The sequence below is a fragment of the Panthera onca genome, chromosome C1 (assembly GCF_046562875.1).
Source record: "Panthera onca isolate mPanOnc1 chromosome C1, mPanOnc1 haplotype 2, whole genome shotgun sequence".
Classification (NCBI taxonomy): Eukaryota; Metazoa; Chordata; class Mammalia; order Carnivora; family Felidae; genus Panthera; species Panthera onca.
The window spans coordinates 171,634,506-171,649,885 of record NC_138346.1 but is presented as its reverse complement, the minus strand read 5'-3'; the positions used below and the strand labels follow the sequence as shown (position 1 = coordinate 171,649,885).

General features: G+C 38.7%; 1 protein-coding gene across 21 annotated transcripts in view; it reads left to right on the top strand.

Annotated features, from left to right (window-relative positions):
* Positions 1 to 15,380, top strand: part of NFIA (nuclear factor I A) — a 370,701-nt gene that overhangs the window by 111,775 nt on the left and 243,546 nt on the right. For 9 of the 21 annotated variants that reach the window (XR_013557582.2, XR_013557572.2, XR_013557581.2 and 6 more), the window contains one exon: positions 5,383 to 5,560. The exons of 9 other annotated variants lie outside the window; for them this stretch is intronic. The gene's annotated coding sequence lies outside the window, so the exon portion shown is untranslated. Of the gene's footprint in view, positions 1 to 2,664; positions 2,812 to 4,246; positions 4,331 to 5,382; positions 5,561 to 15,380 lie in introns of those variants that run through there. 3 more of the 21 variants (XR_013557576.2, XR_013557579.2, XR_013557573.2) reach the window with 3 other exon arrangements.

The following is a 15,380-nucleotide window of genomic DNA, read 5'->3' as shown; positions in this document are numbered from 1 at the left end:
CCTTGGATCCTTTGCATTTCAAGGTCTAATCCATCATTTACCCCCTTTCTTGCATACTTGCCTCTGTACATTTGTCTTTTTCTTATTTTGGGTTGTATTTTCTCGCCAAAAGTTAAGAAATTTAAAAATACAATTTATGGCCTTCTCCACATTATCTGTATTTAAACTGTTGTAAACATTAAACATTTTACTTTTGTATCACATTTATGAATTATTTTATCCTCTGACAGTTTTAACCTATTTAAAGGTGATACTTTTGTAAATGTTCTGTAATTTGGCATTCTGTGAGATGCAGTGAAAATTTACACTTAATTAGCAGATTTTTTTAAACCATAAGAAATATGTTTTCTAAGTTGATTTTTATTAATTTTGAGAGAGAGAGAGAGCACTGGGAAGGGGCAGAGAGAGAGAGAGAGAGAGAGAGAGAATCCCAAGCAGGCTCTGTGCCCTCAGCACAGACCCCAACACAGGAACTGTGAGACCATGACCTGGGCTGAAATCAAGAGTTGGACGCTTAACTTACTGAGTCACCCAGGCACCCCAGAAAATACCTGTTTCAAATGTTACTTTATCATATTTCACAGACTAGAAATTCAGTTTTAGGTTTTATTAACCTAGTTATATTCACAGAAAAAAATTAATGTATAAATAAAGCAGAGTAAAATACTATATTTAACAGTACTTTAATGAGCCTGGTTTTTCTTATAGAGTAAATGAATTTTTTGTGTAACACAAACTTGATCTTTTTGGATTGATTTTGCTTTATCTATCTACATGTGGATTCTGTGTCTACTAATTTTGATTGGAATGTGTATTTTAAACTCTACAGTTCACACTTTTCTAAGTTTTTAATTTTATAAAGAAAACTAGAACTGAGTTTGCTTTGAGGGTGTGTTTATTCTTTTTGTGTGTAGGTAGGTGCTGAAGTGGGTTTTAAGTGAAATTTAGTGGTATCTTTTGAGAAAATTACAGCTACAGTGTGCTATTGAAAACCTAGGGTTGGGAATCAGTTCCTAACCGTTGATTTAGACAAGAAATTTGGATCAATTTTATAGAAGATTTTAGTAGGACAAAAAATTGTGTCTCCAAGGCAGTATCCAGTACTAACTACTTAGTAAACTCCTTGGTCATGGCTGTGGAGCCCTTCCTCAAGTTATAGGAATCTTCATTCGAACCAGTTAAATCTAGTTTGAGATAGATTTGGTAAAGATCTAGAGTTGAGAATATATATTTGCCTCAGAGCAAATCTTACAGGCAATATGACTGAACAGTGGTGTTTTATTTCAGAGAGCTCATGCTAATATATAGAAGGCTATAGTATTTTTTTGTTTGTTTTATCAGCAGGCTTTATTTTTTTAAGGGTAGCTGTATGCAGAATGCATATTTGCTGTCCAAACTAGTTAATGGGCTTACAACTAGAGGGTGTAAATTCTAGTATCTGTATTTTCCAGCTTGCAGCAGTGTTGTCTGAAGCCTGAAACGGCTGATGTTAATCTTCAGCTTGTTTTGTTGCTTTCCAAAAATTAAGTTGAAGAAGAATAAAATGTGATGTAAATCAATTGCTCTGCATAATAATCGCAATACCAATAGTAAAATATAAAGTGAAATTTCCTCTATGTCACACTGTTCAAAAACTTGAAAGGAGTCTGTGTGTGTGTGTGTGTGTGTGTGTAATTGAATAGGAGGAAGCAGTAAATTACTGGCTTTTAATCAAATTGATGAATTTTGAATTTCCACTTCAATGATAGTTCTACCTTAAATTCATTTGGCTGATTCGATAGCAGTATTTGGAATGCAAGGAAGAGATAAGGATTTGGCCCTCATGTTTATAATATCCCAGAAGAATTTCATTGCTTATTGGCTAGAAACTCAGATCCCACAGAGTTGTAGATGGTACAATTTGGCATGTACATTTACTTACTCTGGGTCTTTACAAAGATTTATAGCCCAGAAGAAGTCTGTAGGTAGAGAAGGATCTAAAGAATGATCCCCTTAACATTGCATGGTTCAGCTAGGAAACCGTCTTGTTACTCTGCTTCCAGTGAGTCCTCGACTTGCCTAGAAACAGCAGACTTCGACTGTTCCCACTTCAAACGGACTACATAAGCACAGTGGGCAAGGAAAAGCGGAAGAAGCAGCCACAAGGCAATTCATTAACCCATTTTAAGACAATTTCAGACGACTTGTTCAGCTTCAAAGGTCAAACTGACCAACATTTAATTCATCATGGAAAAAAAAAATTCTGGTAGAAGAAAAAAGTTAGCCAACTTGACCTTTAATGCTTAACAAGTTGTCTTAAAATGTTTTTATTCCATCTTGATACTTTGCTAACATGATTCATCTTCTAATCTATGTAAATGTGACTTTTAAATCATATTTAGTTTTATGAAAGGGCTTAATGCTTTGGACTTTGGAGCAGGTAACACACTTCTTAATCGCCATGCCCTGATGTGTCCTATCCCAGACACAGAGTGCTTCCTGCAAGGATGATTTAGTGTGAACGTCCCAGGGTCTCTGAGACTGAGAAGTCACACACACCAAAAATCAATGGCTCTGCTGTTGGGGACATTTTCTGGCTTAAAACTGTGAACGAGGCATGGGGGGGGTTGGGGGGGGAGTTAATCTTTTTATTTCTTTCTATTTGCTCTTCACTCTGAATTGCAGCAGAGGTCCCTGGCAGGCAGCGTCTACAAGCGGTGGAAGGCAGTGCTGCCTAGGGGGGTGATGTTGGCAGAGCACTTTCCAGGCATGCTAGCACCTAGCGCACAAGCGGAGAACTTTGCTGCTGCCAACTGTGACTTCAGAACCCAGGTCTGTTCCTGAACCTGGACGCCCAGCTGTCAGTGTGTCGCCATATGTCACCAGCACATGGCACCCTAATTAAAATTTCAAATTGCATGCATTTGTGTTTGCTGGCTGGCTTGCTTAAAAGGCAGAGACCTCCCCACCCCAGCCTGTCCCCCCTCCTGCATCACTCTGAGGTATTATGTTTGCCATCCTGAGGCATGGTTTGGGGAACGGCCTTTCCTCACTAAAAAACCAGCATTCTCTCATTCGCTCACCTCCCATTTTGAAGTAAGAATAGTCTCTATTTTAAGGGACAAGGAGGAGTGTGAGCAAATGTGGCTGGTGGCCTCTACTACAATTCTAAAGACCAGAAATGTGGTCCCTGTGTCACCAGTAGGTTGTACAGGTTACCCTTCAGTCTATACCTCGCTTATCTCAAAAGAAAAAAAAAGTGAATATTACTATCCCTTAAACATAGTGTAAAAATTTTTACATGAAGCTTGTTTATTATGATAAATATTTATCTTTTTGGATTAGACAGTGTGGTGTTGATAAGTACATGTATTTCTTTTGCGCTCTCCATTCTCTGTGTCTATATATTATATGTACATTGTATATTTATCTTTGCGTGTTTACATTTGAAATTTTAAGAAAGGATTAGATTCAATTCCACTGGAAAACAATAACAGCAACATTCTATGGAAATAGGTCCCTCTGTTTAAAGCAGAAAAACATACTACTGGTTGGAGATCTCGGCTGTTAATAGCTACCATTTATTGGTCATTTACAACATGCTAAGGGAAGTGCAAATCAACTTATGTATGTGTCACTTCATTTAATTATCACACCATCCCTGCTATATCGCGACTGCTAGGGTCCTCATGTCCGTAATGCACGTACTATGGCTTGCTTATGAAGCTTTTCCAAATTAACATACTTAGTATATAACAGAAATGAGATTTGAACCCAGATCTGTTTGGAGACAGATTATACTGCTTCCTGTCTGGAAAGAAAATGCAAGTTTTTTTCTGGTTTATTCCAATCCAGGTTTCCTAGGTAGGAGGCATATACCTCCAAGTATAAGCATTTGTGTGTCATCTTAGTACGTTTTGCTGATATGCTTGAGAAGTTGAGCTAGAATTACATGATTTATTTCCTATCAACTCCTAGCCACCATTTGCAATGATGATGAGCCAGGGGTATTTTCAACCACAACCAGGTTGGGATCCTGCTGTCTCATGGTAAAATGTGCCTGTGGTTTATTTTAAATCTCTGATGAACTCCAGCATTAATCTCTAGGAGGACATTCATGCCAAAGATGTCACTGCTCAGGCTTACATGGCTGATCCAATCCATCCCATAAAATTTATTTATTTATTTACTTACTACCTTGTGATTAATGGTGAGGCCACTCATCTACAGAAACAGGTGTACAAGTGGTTTTCTTTCTATTATCTAGGAGGCTGTTGACTACCTAAGGAGACAGCATGGTCATTAGTATGGACTCTGGAGCCTGATTGCTGGTCCAGATCCCAGCCTCCCAGTTAAGAAATTTTCTTTTTATTTTTAACGTTTTTAATTTATTTTTGAGAGAGAGAGAGAGAGAGAAAGAGAGAGAGCACGAGCACTAGTGGGGGAAGGGTAGAGAGAGAGGGAGACATGGAATCTGAAGCAGGCTCCACACCCTGAGCTGTCAGCACAGAACCCGACATGGGGCTCGAACTCGTGAACCGTGAGATCATGACCTGAGCCGAAGTTAGATGCTTAACCGACTGAACCACCCACACGCTGCCCAGCCTCCCATTTTACTAGCATTATAATCTTGTGCAAGCCAGGTGACTTCTCTGTGTCTCAAATTCTTCATCTGTATGAGAGGGATAATAGTAGGAGTTATTTGTGTAAGACGCTTCAGAATGTTGCTCCTGGAACATTACAGAACTCCACAAATGTTAGCTCCAATTAATCTTCACATTTAATACTTGACACAGAAAAATAAGTTATTTTTCAGGAAGATTAGTCAATCCATTCTATTGAAAATTCTCATATGAAAACATAAACCTTTTTTAAAAGTGTCTGACTAAATAAAACAAGTTACCCTCTTAATTTGATCTGCCAGTCAACAAGGGTACATGGAGCTTCTGCTGTGAAATGGTGTATGGAATACCCAAAATAAAAAATATCATCACAAACCTTAAACAGCTATCAGTCATGTTGGGTAGACAAGACTTATCTACTCACTTAGGTTTCAACAAGTGCTCTAGAATATTTACATATTCAGTACAGTGAATTGTCACAACCACATAATTAAATTTATACACATCGCCCAGTAACGGCACAGTGATGAAGAAAAGCTGAACACATAAATCAAACAAACAAAAAATGCCCAGAAATGTTGCTAATGTATACAATGCTAGTAGTAATATTTCTAACAACGGTAGTAACAGTAGTAGAAACTGGCGGGACACATTTAAGTAGCTTCTCTTATGGCTCCAGACAAGTTATTTACATACTTAGCAAAGTTATGAAATTCTATCATCTATAATCTTTTCAACCACAAACCATTCATTTCTTGTAAAACTCCCATGTATTCCACAGGGTTGCTGAAACACAGCAGAGTGTGAAGGAGAAAACAACTACTCCCTCTACGTTTTCCTTAAAAATAGAAAATTCTGATGAGAATCTGCAACACAGGCCAAGATATGTATTATGATTTCACACACGTTCTCAGATTTGGCTTTCTTTTTTTTAACCCCAAGTATCATATGGAAGGAAATACGTCCTGATAGCTGAGAGAATCAATATCCTTTACTACATCTGTGGAAAATACAGTGATTGTGGATAGTTTTTGTAGGGTTCATAATACTTATTTTAATCCACACATCCTCCCACCTAGAACATCACTGCCTTGAGATAAAACTGGCTAATGACCCATTAACTGACCTGTTTTCTTTCTTTCATTGAGCTTTAAAACACAGCGCTCTCTCCAGTGTTCAAAGAGATATATTTGTTTGAGCCTTTGTGTATATTATGTATCATTAAGAAAATTACAAAGAACTTGATGAAAGCTCAAGGCAAACTCTTAAAATAGAATTTGTCATGTCAAATTCCTGCCTCCTTTGAGCTAAAAAAATTTTAAAAAGAAAAAAAAAAAAAGAAAAAGAGTGAGGGCCATTAGGAGGATAGCAGGTAGTAAAAGCCTGTTTAATGTAACATCAATTGTGGAGAAAATATTAGGTACAATTACATAAGGATTGCATGAGAGGGAGCACCTTGAGAAGCGTAATTTAATTAGAATGAATTTATGAGAGAGATCCTGTGCCATTAGACAAAGGGAAGGCGGTAGTGTTGTGCGTTGCACTCTCCTTTCACGAGAGAATTTTAATGAGTTTCCACACAAAGTATTTCAGGTAAAATATTTGTAGCAAGTGGGAATAGAAATGTAGTGCAAAGCAAAAACTGTCAAGAGGCTCCAGTGGCAATTTCTGAATTAAGAGTATTTCATAAAATACTTGAACATTGGTATTCCTTAATGATGATTTTGGTGAACAGCTATCACAGCAAGGTAATCCTTTCCTTTCTTCTTTAAAAATCAGATGCCAGTGCATTCTTTAGTCTGTCAGCGCACATCAAGCTGTGCATGTGACTCCCATCTTGGACGTGTGATACGTCACACCCGACTTTAGTGTTGCAAACTCATCATCTGTCCTGATACTCCAGAATGGTAGATGCCAATGATGACTTCAGATTGAGATTTGAAATCTCAAAACTGAGATTCAAAACATGCCGTCAAGGCATGTTTTCTGGTTCTGATAAGAGGGAATTAAAGTGTTACCTCCCTATAGTAACTGTGGTCATTAACTTTATCAAGGTTCTTTTAAATAAAAATTCAAGTAGGTGAGAAGGAAGGAAAGCACTATGTGAAACTGGGGAAAGGAGGATGCAATAAAAGATATAACCTTGGAGCACATGGGTGGCTCAGTTGGTTAAGTGTCCGACTTTGGCTCAGGTCATGATCTCGCAGTTTGTGAATTCGAGCACCGCATCAGGCTCTGTGCTGACAGCTCAGAGCCTAGAGTCTGATTCAGATTCTGTGTCTCCCATTCTCTCTCTCTGCCCCTCCCCCGCTCATGCTCTATTTCTCTCTCTCAAAAATAAATAAATATTAAAAAAAAAAGACACAACTTAACCTTGGTCAAAATATGTTCAGTAAGACTCCAGGAAATCACGTTCATATAAGATTTCTATGGAAGGGTTTTTTTAAAAACCGACAATAGAATGCTTCATTGTTTAAGCATTTGTGTCTGTTCCTCAGAAGGTATGTTTTTGGGATTTATTGCAAGTAATTCTGTTAATCTTTTCTAGGTATTTTGGCATGCCAGGTGGTTAAAGAAGGATGACATATACCAGGTCTATGGAAATGCCATAAATTATTACATAGTAATATAAGTATTTGTGGTATCCATGACTAACTTTTAGAATGGCAAAGTTATAAATATCTATACAGTCTATGTGCAGTTGTTACCGATTATTGTGGCATTAATGTGTAAAGAATATGTTTTGTTTTGTTTGTTTTCCACACTTAAATTTTATTTATAAAACAAAATTTTTATATTTGCACAGGAAAATTAGCAGGGTGTAAATTAAAGGCCAAAGGGAAAAAGAAACCCTCAATAGGGGAGAATATTTTAAATGTCTTGCAGGGAATGGAAGAAAAAGTTTTGCTTAAAAATTCCACCATATGCTAACTATATACAGCACTTCAAGTTTATTTATTGTTAAAGCCTCATGTAAATCACGTCATTCTGAAAGTCATGGAAACTGCACATTTGTGCATTAAACTATGTAAACAACAAAAACTGGTCATCCATCCAATTGTTGCTTCACTTATTTTGAATTATAGTGCAATTTTGTGGAGAGTGAAATGGGGATTACACAATATAGCGATTTCCTGTAACACCTACATTTTTGCTGATCTAGCAAGGTCTGTTGGTATGAGAGCTTAACCTTTATTTTATTTCAAAATGTGTTTTTTATTCTGAGCTCCATTGGTGCCTATGGTTTCACTTTTCTCCATGAGCCACATGTTAAAGCCTGCCTTGTCTAAATGAAGGAGTCAAGTGGTAGAAAAGACATTGTAGGCAGGGGAATTTTCTACTGGAATGAGTTCAGAAATACTTTGAACTTATCAGTAATATTATTAATAGGGAGACAGTGTAAATGCTAACACTTCAAATGCTCAAGTGTACATGTCAAAATTAAAGCATGAAGTTACATGAGACCGCTCACCACCCTCCTTTGTTTACAAAACAGATCTATCATTTATACCTGACTTGTCCCTCTCCCCTTTTTTCTCTGCCTGTTCAGTGTCTGGAATGCTCAGTTCTTCCTCTGCCTGTAGAAATCCTGCTCAGCCTTCAAGCTGCCTCCAACCTTTTGTGGAGTAAGGCAGGGAATACATGTTTCTTCTTCTGCCCAGCCTCCCATGATTAGCCTTCTTTAAAAAAAAAAAAACAAAAAAAACAAAGTTTTAGCATTTATTTATTTTTTGAGAGGCAGAGAGAGACAGTATGAGCAGGGAAAGGACAGAGAGAAAGGGAGACACAGAATCCAAAGCAGGCTCCAGGCTCTGAGCTGTCAGTACAGAACCTGATGCGGGGCTCGAACTCACAGTGAGATCGTGACCTGAGCCGAAGTCAGGCACTTAACCGACTGAGCCACCCAGATGCCCCATGATTATCCTTCTTCCTTATCCTTTTACCTACTGCACATGCCTTAGGTTGCCATATGGTAGTTTAGTCTGGTTTGCATTCGTATTTAAATGAATGAGAGTTGGTCTTCCACACTGGATCTGTTTTCTTAGCGCATGTGACAGCTCTGTAGTGGTGGATACTCAATAACTATTGTTTGGACTGAAAGGGGAAAAATGAGAGTAATCTATTTCAGTAGGAGCCAGACCATAAAGTGGTGAGGATACGTTTAGGGAAATCTGTACATCTCCAGGATCATGGCCAGTTGCCAGGCTCCAATGGGACTGTTTGACCTCATGTCTCAGGGTAGATTTTAAGGTGCGTGCATTTGCTGGTGCCTGTGAATACTCATTTTTGACCAAAGAAGTTGTTTCTTTGCAGATGTTCCTATGAATGCCCCCCTTCCATAAATTCTAAAGGATTTTGTTTTCCCCACCAGCTACCTAGCAATTTATGAACAAGGGCCTTTCTTCAGAGAGGTCTCATCAAAGTGACCTCCACTTTCCCTCCGGCCCCCCTCAAAGTGGATCTAGTCTAGAAGAAACCTCTGATTTGTTTACTATCTTCAGATTTTTATCTATGTGAGCACAGGCTCAAAGGGTCAGAGTTAAACTTAGGTTGCGATGAGTGAGCTGAAGCTGGTTAGCTGATGGACTCCAAGTTATTCAGGCTTGAGCTGATTCAGACCTCAATCTTCAGAGGTTGTCCTGGGCCACAGAACTTCTATGGTCAGTCTGACCCGTACATCCATTTGGATTTAGAACATGCATGTAAGTCACCCTTAAAGGGTAGACCCTGAGATCAGGCACAGGGAGGACCAGCCTTTTTTTTTTTTTTTTTTTTTTAAAGGGCCTTTACCGTGTAATCCTAGATGGCTTGTGAAGGGAGTTTCCTTTTATTTGTCTCTATCTTCATTTCTTATAAAGACAAAGAAGCAGACATGCACTGATGTTTGGTTGAATTTCTAGTTGTGGATGTTTGTCGGTACCATATCTGCCTTGGCCCACCGTATGGACCCCTCGGGTTGATGCAGTTACTGAAGATAATGAAGCTGTGTGGACATTGGATACTGGGCTTCACTTAGTAGAACAAACTTAGCTGCTGTTCTTACCTCCCAGGGCCGGTGAGTTGTAGACAGCAGCAGCCTGCGGTTCTGTTGCTGTGCGAGCATTCCTCTGGCCTGCGCAGGAGGATCCTGCAAACACTTAGGTAGAGCAGTTTTCTCTCAGAACGTGCTCATTCATTCACTCAGCAACTAGTCTCCCCATCCCCACTCTTGTAGGCACTGAGGTTGCATTCTCCTAGCTCAAACATAATTTTCTTGGTGCTACGACACATCGTTGCTTTAAAGCCCATTGCCAATTATAAGTTTATTTTGCTGTCGACTCAGGTGTGCCCTCAGTGGCTACCCTATGAAGCCATGCCATTATTTTCCCCCTTCGACAGATGAGGAAACTGAAACACAAGAGGTGAATCAATTTACTCCGGGTCATGCTGCTAGTACGTAAGTTGTATAGCTGGATTTGAACCTGGCTAGTCTTCAACTCTGAGTCTGTACTCTTCTATTTTTATTTATTTATTTTTTGGTATTCTTGATACTATGCTAAGTTGCCTAAGACTTTTAGAAAGCCTTAGCCTAAATGATACATAGCATTGCAATTTTTCTCAAAGTTCATTTAACAGATTTTCTGAAATGCTAGCTCTCAGAAATGAGGCTTTCTCATAGGTATTGTAATGATGATATCAAAATACAGAAAGTTTTAGAATCATGCAAACTTACAGTCCCTGGAGTGATCTAGCCCCTGGATTCTTCATTTTAAAAATGTGAACGTTGGAGGCACCTGGTGGCTTAGCCAGCTAAGCGTGTGACTCTTGATTTCAGTTCAGGTCATACTCTCACGGTTCATGAGCCTGCTTGGAATTCTCTCTCGCCCTCTCTCTCTGCCCCCCCTTACCCGCCCCCCTCAAAATAAATAAATAAAACATTAAAAAATATTAAAATGTGAAAGTTGAAGGTTGGGAGGTTATGAGACTGGCACAGCTCACACCCTCACTTATCAGAAGAGATGGGACCAAGACGTTTGCAGAAAGAACTGAGAACCGCAGTTCACTGTGGTGTTTATGTCACTGTGGACATAGGTCTCAATATTTTACATCAATTCTTAGTTTTACAATATTCAACAAATGTCCTACAGTGAGGTTTTACTCTATTTTGCAGGATTTTGTAGACATAAAATTCATTTATTTGTAACTTAAAATTTGTTTTTAATGTTTATTATTGGGGGAGAGAGAGGGGGGAGAGAGAGAGAGAGAGAGAGAGAGAGAGAGAATGAGTCAGGAAGGGGCAGAGAGAGAGGGAATAACAGAATCCAAAGCCAGCTCCAGGCTCCAATCTGTCAGCACAGAGCCTGACGCAGGGCTCCAACTCACAAACCACAAGATCATGACCTGTGCCGAAGTCAGATACTTAACTGACTGAGCCACCCAGGAGCCCCCATTTATATGTAAGTTTTCATGGGTGAAAGTGTTTTATTTTTCAATATTTTATATTCATTTGAAACCAGTCTTTTTATCAACATAGGAAATCTTGTCTGACTGGACACATGGTTTCTTGCTGAGAAGTTTTCAAGGTTTCATATCAGCCATTACTAGGAAGAAAAGGCATAGATACTACCTTGGCAGCTAGCAAGACTTCTGATCAGCCCAATTTCACTGTGTTGACAGGACAGAAGACTGGTTGGGCTTCTGCGAGCTTTATGAACCCAGTGACTGGCATGTTATCTCTTCCAGTCATAATCATGATTAGAAGTCAATCTGAAAATTGTCTTTCCCCAGTTTTGATCATATTTGTTAGTGTGACCTCAGAGATACATATTTCCTCCTTTGCTGTGCATCCTTTGACCAGATGGAATCTCTCCTACTTTGGATGTTACCAGAAAGCATTTTAAAGATGCAAGGTGTGTTCTAGATAAATATGAATTCATTAGGTACTAACTTTTGAAAAGAACGAAGGTAGTCACAGAGCTCTTCTTCTCTGATTTGTCTTTCAGAACTATTATTTTCTGCTTGTCTTTATACTCCCAAACACATCCCATGGAAACACACACACACACACACACACACACACACACACACACACACACCATTGCATTGTAGTTTGCAAACCTTTGCATTGAGACCAACATCCCTGTTGTTTTGAAGAGCTGTCATATCAAAGAATAAGTGACTTCTGATAGTTGCAGGTACGTATCTAGGATTAATGCCGGGGAGTTAGAGGCAGACCGAAATCAGATCAGTACGAAGAAGGTCATTGTAATAAACGAAGGAGTCTAACGTGGCTTGTTGAGAAGCTGGGGACTCCGTGTCTGGGAGGCAGTGGTTCTGGTGAAGTGGTTCAGAGATTTTGAGGCTGAGATGGCTTGAGAAGCTGGATAAGAAGACCTTCCAAATTTTGTACAATTTGTAAGATTTCAAAGTGAAACTTAGTGAATTGGTTTGAGGAACAACCGGTGTTTTTCTTTGGCCATTTTATTTTTTCTCAGATTTAAGTAGACACTCACTGGGGAATTAATTATTCCTGAGTGGTGAGCAACAGACTCATTTCACATATATCCCTATTTGTTCTTTCCCCATGATTTTTAAATTTAAAAACAAGAGCATGAGGCAATTTAAAACTGTATAGCTGTGATGTACATGTTTTCCTGTCCTGTCCTTTCCCTTTTCGACTTTATGATATTATCCTAGAAAATTTGACTAATTCCACTCACATGTGACTCCCTTCCCAACCTGGTAACTGTCATTAAAAAGCAACCTGGGTACTCCTAGGACATTTAGGGTTCAGTTGACAGCCTGGACGTGCAGAAGGAGCCCAGGGAAAGAGGGAACTGTGAGCACTCATCTTTGGCCACAGCGACACTGTTAAGATGTGTCCAGATGGAATTCTTGTGACTCTCTCTCCTATGAAGTGGGACTTTTGTGGCACCAACAGCAAAGTGATTCATGAATGAGAAGCCTTCTCTGGTGTTAACCATTGCATTCACTGTTTCTGCCTCCCTTTGCTTTGGTTAGGCATAGATCTTTTATTTATTCCCACACGAGTTTTTCAGAGATTAGGGTGTACTTCCATGTTAATAGTATTCCATGAATTATCATTTGGGGGCAAATGTGCACATCCCACCTTGGTGTTTGTGTGGGGTTTTGCTGGGGAAAACAGAATCGGACAAACTTTCATTCAGCATGTGGGATAGGAGGCATGCTTTGTAAATGTACTAACCCTTTCTTTTTTTTACTTAGCTTTGCATAAAAGGATAAGGAAAGGCACTATCTACAACATGTGAAGTACTTCTTTAAAAGTGAGAGTTCTCAGTAGAGCCATGGTATAGCAGGATTGGGTCAAGTGCTTCCTTTCTTTAATATTTAGCCAAGAGAGACCACTTAGCTGCTCGGAAGCTTTCCTTACAACTGATCACCCCTTTCTTTTCTTTTCTTTTCTTTTTTCTTTTCTTTTCTTTTCCTTTCTTTCTTCTTTTTCTTTTTCTTTTTCTTTTCTTCTTTTTTTTCTTTTTGTTCACAACATTATGGTCAAACTCTTGTTCTTATACACCAATAAATCCTTGCATATGAAGATCCTGCTGCAAGAAGGTTCTGACCAATTTGACATTCTTTCTGCCATGTTCTCTGCCTGAATACAGCTGGGTTCATGTCAGACTAAGAATGAGCTCAGCAGAGGAAGTAGAAATAGGTAGTGGTTTAAAAGCATGAAGAGGAAAAGATTATTCTGGTGGTTTTTCTGTCTTCTTGGCTGCTTTGTTTTTTAGTTTTGAAAAGATCCAAACTCCCCCTCTTTTATTCAAAGGGAAGCAGTTTGACATATGAGAAGCATGGTCTTTGGAGTCTGGAAGATCTGAGTTTGGAGCTGTGCCTTGTGACCTTAGACAAGCTACTTAGTCTTTGCAAGGTCTAACTGGATGTCTGTAAAATAGGAACAATAGTAGTATGTAATAGGGTTGGTAGGAGAAGAATATTGCCTGTAACGTCTATAGCATGTAATAGGGGGCTTGCTATTATTCTTGTATTAACAAAGTTGTCCTGGTTTTTCTTCCCATGATTAATTTTCATACAATACATATTAAGTTTTATGATTGAATATGATTTAACATTTTTAATAAACATATCTAGAGTCTAAGATTTAAAACTTTATAAAGGGCTTACATATGAGCCCTTGGTTTCTTGCTGATTAGTAGTGGGCAGTTGAAAGATACTTATTTCATGAGATGTTTAGGAGAAAGTAGTGAACGAGGTTCATAATAGTAACAGATCCTTTGATTAGATGACCAGATAGAGAGGTCATTCCCAGTGCTGCCTGGGAAGACGACGGATCTCCTGCTGCGTTGGATGGAGTAGGAAGGACCCAAAGAACCTGTGAATTAAGGGAGCTTGGAAACTAAAAAATCAAATATTTCTTTTATTTTCAGAAACTGATATATTGCATTCTACTGATATTAAGAAGTTGATTTTTTTTCAGAGGAAAATAGCTGTCTCTCAAGAGGGTTACATTGTCTGTCACATTTACCTGTTTGATTTTGGAGAAACTTAAACTTGTTTATTCTGTAAAAGCAGTTATTTGTGTCCAGATTTGCTCTTCCACAGTCTGTCATTAATCGTTTAGGGTTAAATACTTTTCTCTCCCCTAAAAGGTGTTAGTACATTATTCATTTTTTTAAAAAAAATTCGTTTTTCCATATAATCTCTTTGAAGAATCAGGTAGCCTTCAAAGTACACAGCACAGTATGTACCTAGGCTGAAAATTAATATCTTAATTTTTAAGTACTTCTATTATAAAAAATAATAGCTTATTATAGGCCATTTGGAAAATAGAGAAAAATGGAAGAGAAATCATAACAGTTCTACAAGCTAGAAACAATGATCATTAACACCTTGGTGTGTTTCCTTCCAGATCTTTTTCTGTTTGTACACAGCACTGTCATACATATTCGTGATTATAAATACATACGTAAGATCCTTGAAGATCTTCTCATACTGAGGCCAGGTGGTGTTAGACAGAAACTGGTGGTAGCCAGACACAATAATAAGGATGACAGAATCACAGGGAAAGATAGAATACCCTTGGCTTCCTCAGCCCAGGCTCCCTCCTCTCTGCAGCGGGAAATGCAGTTCCTCGTGTGGAATAAGATTGTAAAGGGAAGGTAGGCAAACTCAAGAAAAATCTTCCAGTTGCCCCTGTGGTAGGTCACCAGGGCAGTACAACAACCCAGTTCTGCTGTATTGTGGTGTTCCTGTTATTCAGGAAAAAATCATTAGTTTCCACAAGTCCAAGTTTTGAACGTAACTTTTTCTCTCCGAACATTTCTCAGTAGAGCTTAAATTATTATCGTTAACTTCAAATGGAAGGTGGACATAAACGTGAGAGAATTGTTAGCATATACATATTTTTGCAGCATCTATCACAGTCCTGAATCATGAAAAACTATTTTTATTGAGTTATATCTTTATTTATAGATGCTTTCTTGTATGGCCCATGCATCTCTGATTTTTCTCATGCTGAATCATACTGAATTCTGTTATACACACACACACACATGCGCACACACACGTACACACACCCATCCATTATCGTACAAAGACTGGAAAAACGGATATGACATTTGGGGAATGTGCAAAGTTTCCAAAGATCGTATTGAGAGGTAATTTTCGTGCAGTCCTTCCTGATTGGACACCTCAAACCTGTTATTCTCATCTGCAAAGTGAACGTTTTTATTCATTTTCCCTTGGCTCTCATCTCCATCTGCAATGCGTTGCTCAGGTGGACTTCTTTACTGAAGGGAA